At 36.1% G+C, this 17,137-nt stretch overlaps 1 protein-coding gene across 6 annotated transcripts in view; it reads right to left on the bottom strand.

Moving 5' to 3' along the window:
- The window catches only part of PCDH9 (protocadherin 9), a 718,989-nt gene that overhangs the window by 428,879 nt on the left and 272,973 nt on the right, over nucleotides 1–17,137 (bottom strand). The gene's annotated exons all lie outside the window — the stretch shown is intronic.

The following is a 17,137-nucleotide window of genomic DNA, read 5'->3' as shown; positions in this document are numbered from 1 at the left end:
CTCAGCTAACAAATTGATAGTCACCACCATTAGCTATGCACTTCCACCAGCGATGAACAAGAGCCATATTTGTAAAAAATCTGCACCTTCAGAGATGAACCACTGTCACTGTCACCACTGCTGAAATGCACCACCCAACACCTCACTGTGCTCATGTCCAAGGTTTGGTCTCCAGAAATGTTTACCAAGCATAAATGAATGTCAATGGGTGTATTTTTTTCTACATAAAGGAATTCAGTGACATACCTTTGCTTCATACACACTTCCACGCCAGATGCCATTTTATCAGACTATCCCTTTGCTGCCATCTGGCACACAGTAACAAAATGTAACAGAATACTGGCAGAAAGGCTCATCCCCTATTGCTATACCACCAACATCCTCCTGTGATGCCATGGGCCTACACAATAAAATAGGAGGCATTACTTTCAGTGTAGCCTTACTACCTCATTGAAAATGTCAGCTTCAACTAAATTTTCTATATCCTTAATTCCACACTTTTATTTCTGTATTGTCTTTTTGATATTCAACTAAATTGGATATCTGTCTTAAAAATTTAAATGGAGTGTACATTGGAAGCTTGAATACGTAAAAATGTAACAAAAATGTACTTCACTACTTGCATTTCTGCACCAACAGTATTTGCTTGGAAAAGCAGCAAGAATATTTCCTCATACTCTCCCATTCCTCACCCATAATCACTCAGAGCAAGTCGTAAGCACTTTTTTTTTTTTTTTTTTTAACCATAACCCTTCCCTCAGCCTGTCTCCAAAGCCATCATATCTATGGCACCACAATAAATTATTCAGGCCCTGGTCTTGCTCAGCTGTGGGACTTCCTGGCACTTTTCCATTAATATCCATTCATACGTATACAATCTACAGAAAATCATGAATGTTTGTGTATTGAAGCTGTAAGAGAATCCCTCAGCCTGCATTAATCACAAGAGCATACAGCTCCAGTTTTCTTACACAGCCCTCATGGGGCAAGCCTGTTTCCTTTCTCTCACTCCTCTTCTTGTTTCATGCATAACATGCATTCTCACTTTATAAATTTTGATTCTCATCTACTCTCTTCTTCATTGCAGTTGTTTATTATAGCTTGGGACGGCTTCAATGAAAGATACCGGGGCTGTCACTTGTTCTAAATCCTCCCTGCCTCTTGCCCTCCCCCTCCATGCTCAATTCACTCCACGAACAGCTGCATCACAGCTGTCAGGGTGAGCGGCAAAGATGTCCTTTTCCGATAAGACTGTGCCTGTGGCACACAGAGTTCCTTCGAACAGCTAATTAGCAGGAGATAGGCCACGGCAAGGTTTGGTGCTGTCCATCAAGTCAGCTGCCAATGTCAACACCATCAGCTAAGCTGTCACGTTTGGTTCCTCATTTAGGTGCGACCAGCAAAGCTTCCTTTAATGGTGAGAGAAAGATGGCAGAGTCGGGGCTTCAGAGAGAAAGTAGACGGTCAGTGTTCAGAAAGTGTTTCATACCCACTAAAGTTCTTTCTACACGTATGATTTGTCTTTTTTAGTTAGCTCCTCCACTAACATCTCAGAACTAGGAGAGCAAAACAAGATATAAAATGCAAAAATGGGACAGACAATTATTTTGTAAAAATAAAAGCTAAGAACTAGTATTGTATTTGTGATTTTATTGTATTTTTTTAGACACTATCTTCTAAATACATTCTTCTTCCTAAAAATCATGCTTCAGTAGTTTATTTTTTAGAATTTCTTGTGCCTTTTTTTTTTCCTTCCACAGAAAATTTTACTACTGATATACTGAGTACTACAAGTACTTCTAATTAGCTGAAGCCAGGCTCTAGTCAAAATGACAGCCCATTGGTCTGCAATGATGGTTTTGTTCTTTTTTCAAGAAGATGAAAATGTAGAAGCAGATAAAAAAGGAAACAAAATTTCTAATTACATCACTAGACCAAAGGGTTTTGTGTTATCTGTGAGGAGCTATGGCCCTGACTGTGGGGATGGCGATGGGGCACAAGGAAGGTCTGATCTGAGCAGAGGAATAATGCCTTATTTTAAAATAATGCATCTTTGCACTGTAAAATAAGAAAGTTAGAGGGGAACTCAAGAAATCATATAGTCCAACATTTTCAAAGAAGTGGATAACTTCAGGGCAAAATCAGATAGCTCAGGGCTTTGTGTGATCAAGTTTTGGAAATTTCCAAGGATGAAGATTCTACATTGCCAGTTCTATCCCTATATAGCTGAGATTGAATCACACTGGGAAAAGACCATGTCCCCCAGCATGCAGAGTTATTTCAAAGTCTCACTGCATGTAAAGACTTTGTACTTCATGAAAGACAAGCATAGTTGTTGTAAAAGAGCACATAAGTAAGGGCCACCTTTACCAGGGACTTCTAAAGAAATCAGAAGGCAGTGTGTTTTCAATGCAATATACATCAAAAACAAACAAACAAATGAAAAAACAAACAAACATACCCTAAAATATTAAAAAGACCAAACTCATACTTCACTAGATGTTACAAAATGCTCATAAAACTTCTATCATTGTCATCAATTTTTTTAACTGTTTTTCTTCATTTATTGCTTATTTGCAATTTTATTTCACAGCAAATAAAAGAAAGATGTTTAATGCCAATTTTAGCATTAGTACCTGTGGAATTCAACTGTTGTAATGAATAAATTTCCAATTTATTTATTTTCTGTAATTTTATTACTCATTTTTCATTTGATATTGTTATATGAAAAAAGAGCAACCATATTTATTTTCATTTGAATGATCTTCCCATCATGGTTTAAAATTAGCTTCTTAAGTGCCAATATCCAATATATGGTACAAGCATACAATTTTTAGCAGAGAAAAAAAGAATTGAGCTAAGCAGAAAACATCAGAATATAATGTAAGGATATTTATTTAAGAATATGGATATAGTTGTGCTATCAATGAAAACTTTTTCATTTCTATGTAGCTATAATTGATCCAAGGCAAAATTAAAACTAGCTCACAGAATATTGTGTGTGGCACTCTAATGAAGGAAAATAAAAATAAAAATAAAAATAAAAGGTAGATTACATTCCCTCATTTCTAAGAAATATCTTGGCCTTGCTTGGGATTTTACCCTAATCATTCAATTTTGATGGTGTCTTCAGTAACTCTATTTCTGGCTTTTTTTTTTTTTTTTTTTTAAAGTTAATTCTTTTTTTTCTTTTTTTTTTTTTTAAGTTTAAATTAGAAAAAATGACTACTTGAATAGAAGCAATTAAGTTTTATGTTTCTTATTACTGAGGAGGTAATTGGAATGTGGTTATCAACTAGCTTCAGAAAGGTACAGGCATATACTTCATTTCCTCAACTTCTGAGTTACATTTCCAGGTGAAATATGAAAAAATACTTATTTCTCACCATCAAAATGTTACTCTTGACTTTCAATTAAACTCTTTCCAATATTTCCATCATACATCTTCACACAGGAATTTCATGCTTGCCCCTTCTGCCAAATTTATCATGGTAAAAACTGAAATTTGTAGTCATTAAAATCACTTTCCATCAATCCTTCAGACCTTAAGAACTTTGATTTCTATCTCACATTGATTTTTGGATTTCATCTCCACAAGGAAGAAGTCTTATCAGAAACATTCATACATCGCACACTGGATGACTTGGTAAAATCACAGCCGAAGCATCAAAGACAGCAAAAGGGAACCAATACTTGCATTGAAACACATCCTACTGCAACTTGCAGTGGGATAAGATCACAGTATTTGGAAAAAGCAGAATATTTTATCTAATACTGCTTTACAAACTTGGAGTTCAAAAGGTTTACTTAAAATGGATGGTATCAAATTATTCTCTACTTTATCTTCTATTTCAAGACAGTTATAAAATATATTTATCAATAATGTTACTATCACACCAATTATATACACTTATCATTACTTTCTTCATGATAGTAATTCAGAAAACAAATTAAATGCAGGCATTTTACCTCACAGATGAAGACTAACAATTCAAAATTACAGAAACAGCAAAGAAACAACAACTATTTCACTTCAGATGCCACCTGAATTCAGTGAAATGTGAAATCAATTTTGATATGTTCACTAGAAAACAAAAAATATATCATTTTCCATCACAATCAATTGATTATAAAGATAAAATACAATCTCTGATCTAGTAGGCCCTTAAAACACAGATTGCACAAGTTTAAAACATAAACAAACAAAAAGCACACAAATGAAAAAAAAAGCGGTATGTAGACAACAGTCACGCCCTGATTTTAGGCTAGGTCAACTCTTGGCCTGAGTATAGTAGGGCCATTCTTACATATGCTGTTATTAAGCAAAGGATTAATTAAGTTGTTTTAGTTAATATGAACAAACTGTCATTAATTCACCCTCAGTGTAAAAAAAAATGTTGCAAGGAAAGAAGCAATTCATTTACGTAATGTATATTTAAAGTTTCATTTTCAATTCAGCAAAATGTGATAACACTATAGGAGAAGTACCACAACCATGCATTTGTAACATCAGAAAACAAAAAAGACTGTTGGGGCAACAGGGGGTCACAGGCTGAAAAAAAGTAAGAACAACTGTAGAATGGAAAATGCAATCATTTTGACAAAAAGAAAAAAAAAAAAGAGAAGTCAGGAAGAATAAATATGTGCACTGTGATAGGAACAGAGGAAGAGGCTTTAGAAACCTCTATTAAAGAAAAAAAAATGCTTGGAAGTGCATGGGAGGAGTGGAATAACACGTTTTTTCCACCATTTTCCACCCTGTCCTACAGTATGCTCAAATTCCATTTGTTCCCAGATGTAAAGCAGACAACATTAATTTTCCACCTGCTTTCATACACCATTAACTCTCCTGAAAATAAGCATTGTTCTGCAAATCTGCAAGGACTTCTATTTTTGAATACTTGTGATTCACTCTGTTCCTACAGTGATTTGAATCCTAATTAAAAGTATATTCTTAGAGCAGATAAAGAGCAGACCACCTGACATTACAACAAGATTTAAACACTTCTGGAGTTCACAGGTTGTATTATTTTTGATGGAGAATTTTTAATCTTATGAACTCTTCACTTGGTTTGACTTGCCTGTCTACACCCTACTATGACAAACGTTTACATACATGATTAACCTTACATTCAACTTCCTCTTTTGATATAATGATCTGGCTTCAGATCCTCCGAATCATTTCTCCTGTTCCTTTGAGTAGTAAGGAAGTGATTTAACTGCCTTCAACCACTGAAGAAGTCCTTGCTCATATAGAGCTCCACTGGCTGTACTGAGACTGAGTACAATTCTGACTCATAGAAAAGCACATGGGAAAAGTACACATGGAAAGGCTCAGCTTTTAAGAGAAATGAAATATTGATCTCTAGCTGGAAATATCCTGTGTATACCAATCTAGACACCGTCATTTACTTCAGCAGCAATACAGGCAAGGTGTGTTTTCTTTTGTTTTTTTGTTTGCTTGTTGGTTTAGTTTAGTTTGGTTTCTCATAACTAAGTCATGTTTCTGAACAGGAATTTAGGGAGACAGGATTCAAATGGAATTCTTAACTCAGACCAGTGCTAATTAATCTTCATCAGCACACACCTTGTTCTTCTGATTGAGATAAATAACAAATACAGTTTGCTTCTATTGTAAAATTCATTTTGTTAAAAGTTCTTACAAAATCAATGCATTATTTTCCTTAAAAATAAAAATGGAAAAGAAAACTCTTCATGGGAGTAATTATTTAAAAAAAAAAAAACCACAATAATAACGATTCACACTTCATTTTGAGGTGTGGTGTTAAATGTTACACACCTGACTGAAAAATAATGAGAAACTAAATAGATTTTTTTTAAAAAAAAAAAAAAGGAAAATGTATAATATGAAATTATTATTGCCTAGATACCAAGCCAGCAAAAGGCAAATATCCTGCAAGAGTTTTATTTCTCAAGAACAAACTGAAAAGGTATATTAAGTAGAAGGGTTGTATAACGTTGATTTGGAAATAAAATGAGAAGGAAATATGTGTTTTCAATGCTCAATATTAAATAACTTTATTTTCTATTAGAGGTAGAACACAGCCCCTTAGAAATCATTTTTTTCTTTTTTCTCTGTACAAACAGATACATAAAAGAAACATACACTGTAATCAATTAAAATGGGATCCCTCTGTATACTTTAATGAATGAAAAGGCAGAAACCTCAGTGTGAAGTTTTCTAATTCACAGCTAAAGATATTACATTTTGTTCATATTCTCTTACATACTAGTTTTCATTTGAGAATTCAGTAAAAGCTGCTGCCAAACAGAACCCTGTTTGCTGAGAAAAAACATTCGGTACTATAATAAAAAGAGGATAGGAGTACTGAAATAACGTCTTACTGTGCAATGAATTTTAGAGAAAACAGTAACATTTTGGTGGTATGGGAATTTTCTCAACATTTCTGAGAAAGCAAGTTATTGTATATGTATCTGTATCTCTCTGCATTTCATTGAATATACTTCAGTATTTTAAGTACATAGAAACACAGAAAGATGTTAATTTTTTTTTGAAATTGTAAGCCACTGAGAATTTAAGACAGTAGCATACCAGTGAAAGCCAAAATCAAATTAGATGTGAACACCAGAAACAGACAGTCACAATATTTTCACCCATAGGGTAGTGATGGACTGGAACAAGTTGCCCAAGAAAGTTGTGGATGCCCCATCCCTGGAGGAATTCAAGGCCAGGCTGGATGTGACTCTGGGCAGCCTGATTTAGTGGTTGGTGGCACTGCACATAGCAGGGGTGTTGAAACTAGATGATCATTGTGGCCCTTTTCAACCCAGGCCATTCTATGATTCTGTGATTTTATGAAATGATGACTGAGTTTCATACTACGTTTCCCAATATTGGCAGGTCTTATGAAAGTCCTACATTGCATGTTCCAGTAAACTACAGTCTCAGTAAACTTATAAAAATTATTATGTAATCACAGGCTATCCCAACCCTATAATGAGCCAAGTACACCAACAATGCATTATTAATTCTGTAACATCGAGTTGATCTGGTAACATTCAGTGATCAATAGTCAGAAAACTCTGGAAAACAGATTACTCTTTTAAAAAAGCCAAACAATTTTATATGCAGCCACAGACAATTTCTTCACAGGCAAAAACTTCACCCAGTGTGGCCCAGACAAGCAAAAATGTTAGACACCTATTTACCATGGAATCTAATAAGAGTTGCCAGGCTTAATCAGTTTTTAAATTGCTTGACTGAAAAGCTACATCTCTATAGCATATTTTAGGACCATTTGCCCTCGTGACATTAATGTTAAAATATTTTTCACTTCTTTAATTTTATATAACCAGTATTCATAAATTAATAGTGTGTAATAAAAATCATTTAAAAATTTAAAAAGAGAAAAAAATAACACAGATAGTTTGAAATGGCAACAAATTTAATGAGGAAGCAGCATCATAAAAGAGAAACCTCCAAATGATCAAGGAGAAAGTCAGTGACACAAACATGAAGACTCCCTAGAAGCATACCTCATAATGTCTTTTTCTAGTCTTCTGCAAATGAGAAATTATCACACGGGAATTGCACAGTTGTGAGAAGAATATTGTCAATTTTGCTAGGCTGAGCTGCGCTGAATTTGACTGCCAAATGATCATGAAAAACCAGTCAGCTACTTATTGCTCAAGGTGATTATCAATAACAAGCTTCACTGCAGAAAAGATAACATCAGATACTCAAAATGAAGCAAGCCACAGAAATTACTAAAAATCTCTAAATTAGAAAGTCCTAAAAAGTTACACAGGAAAGTTGACTTTTTAATAAAAACAGCTCCAGACTACAGATCTCTGTGAGGAGACTTGCCTAGATCTAAGTTTTTACACTGGCTATATAGAAAGTCTTCATTGCAAGCTATCCAGGAAATTTCTTCGTGCCTTTAAAATAATGCAACTAAATTAATTATTTATATTCATTTTATATCATTATTAATTATATAGCTTCTGTAATATGTCAAAACTCTTAAGCAAATATGAAATGTGACTGCACAATTCCCAAGCAAATAATGAATGAATACATAAATCCACAAATCTCGCACGTTCTGTTCCCTCTTATTTCTACATTGCTAAGATGTCAAAGCATTGATCTCAATCCAAAGGTCTTTTCACATCAGTTACTGATCCCTGCTTAGATGCAGTGATCTTTAAACCCACAAACATGAAAAATTTCACAGAGATGAGAGATAATATATTATTAGGTCATGGGTTTTCATAACAGGCAGGACACAAGGCTCATTATAAGAGCTGTAATTTTGACCCTACAGTGGTCCAAATTGTTGGCAGACCAAAACTCAGCATACATAAAAAGAAGTGTGACTCAGCATTGAAGAGATCAACGTTAGGACCTACCTCCTCCCCATCAGCTTTTGGCAATTCCTGTTGTTTGCTAATGATTACTATGTAGACTTTGTAAGTGGAAAGAGAGGACGCTTCCTCCCCACTGAAAGGTACTGAAACACCCATTTACCACAGGGATAATCTCTCTAGAGAGGTCTGCTGCCTGCCAAGGGCCCGCATATGCAATATCAAGAAGGGGTTAACATCCCTGGTGAATCCAGAGGACTATTATCCCTGCTCTTTCAAGTAGTGTCAAATAAAACTGCAGCAAGGAGACTCCAAAATATCAAGAGATGTTATGTCTCCAGGAAAGATGTTAAATGGTTCAGAAGTGCAGGTAGTGTACTTCTCTATCCTCCTGTTTGGAAACTGAGGATCGGGAAGAAGGAAGTAAACAGATCAGGTCAATGACTGGCTGTGTGGATTGTGCCACACTTAGGATTTTGGGTTCTATGATCTTGGCATACCTTTGAGAGACCGGAGATGTAGATGCTGGATTGGATGTAGCTGACTGGTTGAGGCAGAAATGTTTGTTGCTGTAATCTGTCTAGACTGAAACTGAATAGCAGAGATTTAAACTAGATTCAGTGGAGGGAGGACCTGTACTTCTGAATAGCAAAGAGCCAAAAGCAGCTGGGATACACTTGTGAATTATCACAGAAGAATTAGAGAGGGCTTCACTAAGAAGGTAATGTGATGGATGCTTGCAGACTCTCGTCTTGATAGAGAATTTCAACCTCATGGCTGTCTGCTGGGAAAGCAACATGGCTTGCTGAAAGCAATCCAGGATGTTCATGGAGTGTGTTGAAGAAAACTTCCTGGCGTTATACAAACCAATCAGAGGTGAAGCACTACTGGATCTGGTGCTCTCCAGTGCACAGGAGCTCGTTAGAAAGGTTAAGATTGGAGGCAGTCTGGGCTCTAATGACTATGCTTGGTTGAATTCATGAGGAACATGGGCCTGGCAAAGAGCTAAGTCAGGACCCTGAACTTCAAAAGATTGACCTTCCAGCTATTTAAGGAATTATTCTCTGCAAAACTATCCTTAAGGACAAAGAAACAGAATAAAGCAGAACTGGCAACTTTGTATGGAAACTCTTCTGTGAGCACAAGAGCTCTTCATCCCCCAGCATAAGAAATCAAGCAGAGGAAGCAGGAAACTGGCACGACTGAGCAAGGACCTGCTAGTTGAACTGAGAGAAAATAAGGAGATGCACAGACAGTGGAAGTAGGGACATGTGGCCTGGGAAGAATATAGTGATGCCATTCAGATGTGTAGGAGAGGGATCAGGAAAGCCAAGGTACAGATGGAACTGAATTTGGCAAGCAATTAAAAGGCCTCTATCCATCATTTTTGAAAAGTGATGGCTGTCAGGTGAAATTTCCAGTGTCAAGAAAAAGGGAAACATCATTGTCATCTTTAGCAAAGGGTAAAAGGAAGACCCAGGGAACTACAGACTGGTCAACCTTACTTCTGTGCCTGAGAAGACCACAGAACAGATACTCCTGGAAGACATGCTAACTAACATAATTTAGTTTAACTTAGGTTCCTTTTGCAGCAATGTTAGCTGCAAAAGGTCACCCAACTAGCTGATCATGGGAAGACAGTCAGTGTAATCTTTTTGGATTTTGGATTTCAGTATAGCCTTTGGTACTTCTCACAGTATCCTTCCAGACAAAATTTCCAGCATACAACTTGACAGAAACATAATGCTGTGGGTAAGCAATTGACTGATGGGTCAGGCCCAAAGGGTTATAATAAATGAGGTTACATCAGGCTGGCAGCCAGTCGCTAGTGGGGTTTTCCAGGGCTCCAATTTAGGACCAGTTTTCTTTAATGCCTTTATAAATTATTTGGATGCTCAAAATTGTTTTGAGCATTTGCTGATGATGGGATTGGGAGGAGCTATGACTCCATTGAAAGTGGAGAGGCCTTGCAGAGAGATCTAGAGAAATTAGAGAGCTGAGCAATCACCAACTGTATGAAGTTTAACAAGAGCAAGTACCAGATTCTGCGCATGGGAAAGAGCAACCCTGACTATACATACAGACTATAGGATGTGATGCTGGAAAGCATCCCCATTTAAAGTGATTTGGGGGTCTTGATTTGACAGAAAGCTGAACATGAGTCAACAGTGTTCCCAGGAAGCCAGGAAAGCCAACGTATTCTGGGGTGTATCAAGTCTGGCACTGTTAACACAGCGAGAGAAGTGATTGTCCCACTCCACACTGCACTAGTGCAGCCTCAACATGAGTACTCTATGCAGTTTTGAACACTGCAGTACAAAAAGGAGAGAAAACTATTAGAGAGTGCCCAAAGGAAGGCTACAGAGATGGTGAAGAGTCTAGAGGCGAAGATATATGAATAGTAGCTGAAGTCCCCTGATTTGTTCAGCTTCATGATGAGAGCAGAGGGGTGGGCACTGATCTCCTCTCTGTGGTGACAGAACCTGAGGGAATGGCATTAAGCTGTTACAGGGGAGGTTCAGGTTGGATATAAGGAAAAGGTTATTCACTGAGAGGGTGGACAGGCACTGGAGCAGCCTCTCCAGGGAAATGGTCATGACACCTACCTTGCCAAAGTTCAAGAGGTGTGTGGACAAAGCTCTCAGGCATATGGTCTCTAAGTGATAGAAGAAGAAGGAATAGTTTCAAATTAAAAGAAGGGAGACTTAGGTTAGGTGTTAGGCAGAAATACTTAGAGAATGGTGATGTACTGGAACATATTGCCCAGAGAAGTTATGGATGCCCCATCCTGGAAAACTTCAAGGCCAGGTTGGATGGGGCCCTGGGCAACCTGATCTAGTGGGTGGCAACCCTGCCCACAGCAGGGAGATTGGAACTATATATAATTCTATATATTTTTTTATATTCCATGAAAATCCTTTGTTAATCAGAAGGAAACACAGACCCTATTTCTAGGACAATACCTTGATCCTCACTCTGCCTATGTAATTATAAGTCTTGACATGTTTTTTTTTTCCTTATAATAGTGGATATTTGAGTACTGATACACGAAGTAAGAATATTTCATAATGATAAATATGATAGAAAATGATTTACCAACTTTATCAGGTATTGCTTTGCTTTAAGGTTCACTGAATAGGACCCTTAGGTTTAACTTCTCTGTCAGTAAGCATTACATTTGTATAGCAACATTGTAAAACTCAGAATGTTTTCCTTTGAAATGCCCCTTCTTTTCCATCTTGTGACAGAGAAAGAATGAATTCTTAGGCCTCAATAGGATAAGCAAGTATGCTTACCTTTTATAACTGTTCATTTTCCTGAAGAGCATGTAATTTCTCTGAAGAATCTTCTGAATCTGCTGAACATGAACCGACAGTGTGCCCAGGTGGCCAAGAGGGCCAACGGCATCCTGGCCTGCATTAGAAATAGTGTGGCCAGCAGGAGCAGGGAGGTGATCATCCCCCTGTACTCAGCACTGGTGAGGCCGCACCTTGAGTACTGTGTTCAGTTTTGGGGCTCTCACTACAAGAAAGACATTGAGGCCCTGGAGCGTGTCCAGAGAAGGGCAACAAAACTGGTGAGGGGTCTGGAGCACAAGTCTTATGAGGAGCAGCTGAAGGAGCTGGGATTGTTCAGTCTGGAGAAGAGGAGGCTCAGGGGAGACCTCATTGCACTCTACAACTTCCTGAAGGGAGGTTGTGGTGCAAAAGGGTCTGGCCTCTTCTCCCAGGCAAATAGTAGGACCCGAGGAAATGGCAAGAAGTTATACCAGAGGAGGTTTAGGTTGGATATTAGGAGAAACTTTTTCTCTCAGAGGGTGGTCAGGCACTGGAATGGCCTGCCCAGGGAGGTGGTGGAGTTGCCATCCCTGGCAGTGTTCAAGAGGCGCCTGGATGAGGAGCTACGAGAGATGGTTTAGTAGCTTGTGGCACTGATAGGAATGGGAGGGTGGTTGGACTGAATGATCTTGCAGGTCGTTTCCAACCTTGTGATTCTGTGTGATTCTGTGTGTGATTCTGTGTGAATTGTAGCAAACTACTTTTGAAAAGTCACGGTAAAACATGGTTCTTTTTGTGGTTGCTTTTTTTTTTTTTTTTTTTTTTTTTTCCCCCCAAATCACATTAGATAGCACTGGGAACTTGTCATATCCCACACAATTCATTCCCCCATCCAATGACACATGGCACATAATGCACTTAGGCTTTTTGTTTGCAAAAGGAAGATATTTTTTCTTCTCATTCTTCTAACCTTTATTCTTATTATCAAACATGCTCTCCAATTTCATTGAATTATGCTAAACTACTCCTGTGAGTAATATCAAAAGGATTTTGTCCATCTCTTAGAATGAGATACTTGACACAGTTTCTGCAGTCAGTGTTTCCAAATTCTACCTAAATGAGAAATGTTAGGTTCAAAAATAATGCAGAGACAGAATAAAAAATAGAACTCTGAGTTTTCTATTTCAGAATTAGCTGTTTTATCAAATCCGGAACTAGAAATAATTTAATGCAAATAAGAGTTTATCTAAGAAAATTCAGAGATTTCCATTGGAGAAAATGGTGCTGATAGTAATATAAATTGGAATAGTTTTAATTTTATTGTAATTTATGATACTTGTTACTACTTTTCTGTAGTGGTTTATCCAAATTTGAAAACCATTGTTATTTTAAGATCATTAATTAGAGTCATTCAACTCAGTAAGGCAATTCTTTCATTTTAATTATGTAATGACTATTTTCAGTGATTGGCAAAAGTTCTTCCAAATGCTATATTCGATGAGGAACAGTCTGTGCAGCCTACATAGCATTACATCATCTCACTAGCTTTTACAGCAGCTACATGTTATCTATTGAGATTTTAGGATGTAATTTCCTGTGAATGACAGAGGCTGATAACGATCCAAGTCATGAAACTGAGAGCAATATTCACTTGCTTTTTAGAATATTGAAAATATATGCTACATCAGTTACACAAATAGTTGAATATTTTTGTTTGGGAAGCACTTCAGCACCACTACCCAGCTCTTATTTAGTCACTCTACCTACCATTTCTACAAGATCCACATTGTTCACAAAAGATCAATAGAACCAGTACAAAATATATTCACTATAATTAAGGAGGGAAGAGTTTTATATTTATGCTGGAGGCTGCATTATAATACCATCAGGCATCAGGACAGAGTTAGCACTCACATTTATACCTGTTATTCTTCACTAAAACATAATGTTCTTTTTTTGTTTTTTTTTGTTTTTTTTTTTTTAAATTATTTGCTTCAAGTAACACCAATTCCTACTCCCTCATTAAGAACAGCATGCTCTAAATTTAAAACCCTAAAGAGAATGTATGGCCTCTTCTTATCTTTTGGTGAGGAAGGAGAATTAAAAGAACATGGAGTGGAGGAAACAGGAAAGTATTATACCTCAAGTTCCTTATAAAATGAAGTGGAAAATTTCTTCAAAATTAAATACAGATTAAATAAAAGGCTTTATTCTGGGAAGAAGAAGGTATTTATGTATTTATGTGGATTGATACATAAGTACATAAACACACACAGTATGTATGTATTTGTGTAATTTTACACCTGAGAAGTTTATTACAACAATCTGTAACCATTTTGTCCTCAAAACTCAGAACTGGTTTCTGAAATATTTCTAGGGCTAAAACCTTAAGATGGAAGACCCCGATTCCCATTTTAATATTTCAACAACTTTTGTAGTAATGATCCTTGCAAAATTCTCATGCTATGTGTTTATGCAAAGAAAAATGTATAAGTTTATTCACCCTGTCTGATGCACACTTAGTCCAGTTTGGTTCGAGATAAATATTCTTGAATTAAATCCCAACCAATCTGAGTAAGTGCGCAGTTACTCAGACAAAGACTGAAGTATACCACAGAAAGCTGTGGGACTATAACAGCAAATACATAAATAGAAGTAAATATTCACTGCTTTATGTAACTGCAGGTATCAAAGTATATTTAACAGACCAAAAGTCAGAAAATTTACAAAGCTGCTGTCTTGTTCCTGTATCATATACTACTAGTTTAAGAATCTGTTCATATGATCTGTAGAATATTTTCACATTCAAAATCTGTATCAATGACTTTGAAATCTGAGAAGTATTTAGTATGCACATACACATCCATCAATCCTTAAGGATCTGGGATTATTACTAGGTGGAAGTCAGCAGAGTCACTCACAGTGTTTGTAGACTGTGAGTTTCCTTTTTTTGAAGTAACAGTGTAATGTTTGATAAGCCTCACTTTAGAAAGATACTTAACACTGTCTTAAAGCCAGTGTTCAAGTTTTTCTTCTAAAAGAGCAAATATAGATTGAATGAATGCTATTCATTTTTCTTACAGTTAAACTTGTCAAACTTGAAACTATACCTGCTTCCATAAAAACAAGCTAATTCCATTATACCAAATGACTGTTGTATTTTAAATGCAATATCACTAACGTATGTTTAAAACTAAGTAACATATCTGCTTGGGAAAGGATTTGAAAGAATTTAGCACTAAAATGAAGTGATCGGTTAAAGATTTTATTATTTTTATTTTGCTTTGTTTTGTTAGTCCAAAGCAATCCTAGCAGCAGAATCCCATCCCAAATAAATACAAATATTATGGAATAAAATCATATCAAAAAATATTGCACAATTATATATAGTTAACAATACTGTATGGCTTCAATATATATATAATATATATATATTTTAGGCATTTTACTAGAGGTGAAAGCACTGACAAATTGCAATGGGAAATCAGAAATGTCGCTAGAACGTGAAGAGCTGGAGAGCAAAAGCCCACCAAAAGTAGACATTTGCAATGGGAATCAAGAGCAACAAAAAGAACTACTGCTCCCCTGATATCAAAAGATGAATAAGAGAAATTGGAACTTTTACTACACAGAATGGATGTTTTAGTGACAGAATGTACAGAAACAACACTCAATGCTTACTTGCCTGTGTCTTCACCAAAAAGTTCTCCCAGACTTCTGGGCTGACAGACAGTGTTCACAAAATTTTACAGGCAGTGGATGAGGACTGATTTAGGGATATATGGCATGGTACGAATAACTCAGTTCTTTTAACTCTGAAATTATGATAGTAAAACTGAACTGAGACCTAAAGATATGAAATATTGATACCATTTTTTTTCCACTGCAGTTTGTATTCTAATTAGAGACATTTAGAACATCGGCATATGTTCATAATTAAACATACTTAAAATTAAAAGAGAAAATGCCTGCTAAATCGGATCTATCTTCAAGCAGCTTATTTTGAAGCGAACAAGAAGAAAGAAATAAAGAAACTGATATTATTTGATACTAGTTAGATTAGCAGTGACTAAATTTTAAGTGTATTTGTTGCACATTTTACAGTCATCACAGAATAAAAATACAGTATAATACACTGTTTCAGTTACATATTGAAAATAACATAGCAAAGATGTGCTACGTTAAATATATTAAATGTACAATTACAATGGAATTGTTGGTGATTTAATTAGTAACTGAAAAACAGCACCCTTTTTGTGAGTAACCCAGCAGGTTCCTAGCAAATGATCTGTAATATACAAGCTAGACTAGTTCAACTAAAATCCAACAAAGCATTACATGTGCAAAGAAAACAAACAAACAAACAAACAAACAAACAAAAACAGAGAAAGAAGTGACTGGAGAATGGTAAGCAAAAATGGAGAGCAATTTTTTTTTTCAGAGCCCAACTGTGAAGATCATTCACATTGAATCACTCTAGCTTACAGTAGCCAAACTGGATCAAATTTCAAGTCATTATTCACAAAGTAGAAGGAATGCAGAAACACTTCCGCATGGATCACACTTTTGATAGATGTCTTGGTCCTGTTATTAATTTCAGCTTAAATGGTTGATGATCACTATTCTTAGAACTTTATTCCCCTGTTCTGATCAACTTGTCATGGGTATGCACTTAAACAAAATTCTAATAAAAATATGATTTATAATGGATCTGCTTTGCTATTTCCCCACACACAGTTATTGCCATGCCAAAAAATTACTTAATAGAAGCAAAATGTAATGAAAAGTTTTAAATTACAATAGGATAACATGCAGGCCTTGCTCAACAGATCTACATTATTGGCCACTGTGTATGTTTGGTGGCCCTGCTAGGCAGGGGGGTTCGAACTACATGATCCTTGGGGTCCCTTCCAACCCGGGTGATTCTGTGATTCTGTGATTTCCTGAATGCACCTTAAAATTATCCCTTAAATAAACTAGGACAGGAAATGTAGGTATTTGTAACTTTAAAATCAGCTGAATACAAATGTCATTTTGGTCCAAAGATTGCCTTAGGAAGAATACATCAGACATTTTCATTAAGAGTTAAAGGAATTCATCCAATTTTCTGGTAAGTAGACTGACTCTGCTAAAGAATCGAAGCATTGCGGGCATACTGAACATATAATTCACATTGTACAATTTTATGAAGTTCTCTTTATATCACAGAACTAACTCCTTTTAGGTATTTGATATGGAATATGACCTTATCACAGTGCTAAAAAACCTGTGCAATATTTTTGAGATCAGTTTATTTCTGAAACAGGTGAAGTACAGCATTGCAACATTAGTATCTGATTAAATAAAGGATTGCCTGCATAAATATGGAATCTGGTTGTATATTAGCTCAGAATTCAAATGTATCTGTCATTAAAAAAATATAATACAATCTAATGGAAAATACCTTTTTAAGCACCTGTCACAATCCACCCAAAAGCAAATGCATTTCAGCAGCTGTTATCAGTGTGATTGGA

This window comes from Lagopus muta, chromosome 1 (assembly GCF_023343835.1).
Source record: "Lagopus muta isolate bLagMut1 chromosome 1, bLagMut1 primary, whole genome shotgun sequence".
Classification (NCBI taxonomy): domain Eukaryota; kingdom Metazoa; phylum Chordata; class Aves; order Galliformes; family Phasianidae; genus Lagopus; species Lagopus muta.
This window is presented reverse-complemented; position numbering and strand designations above follow the sequence as displayed.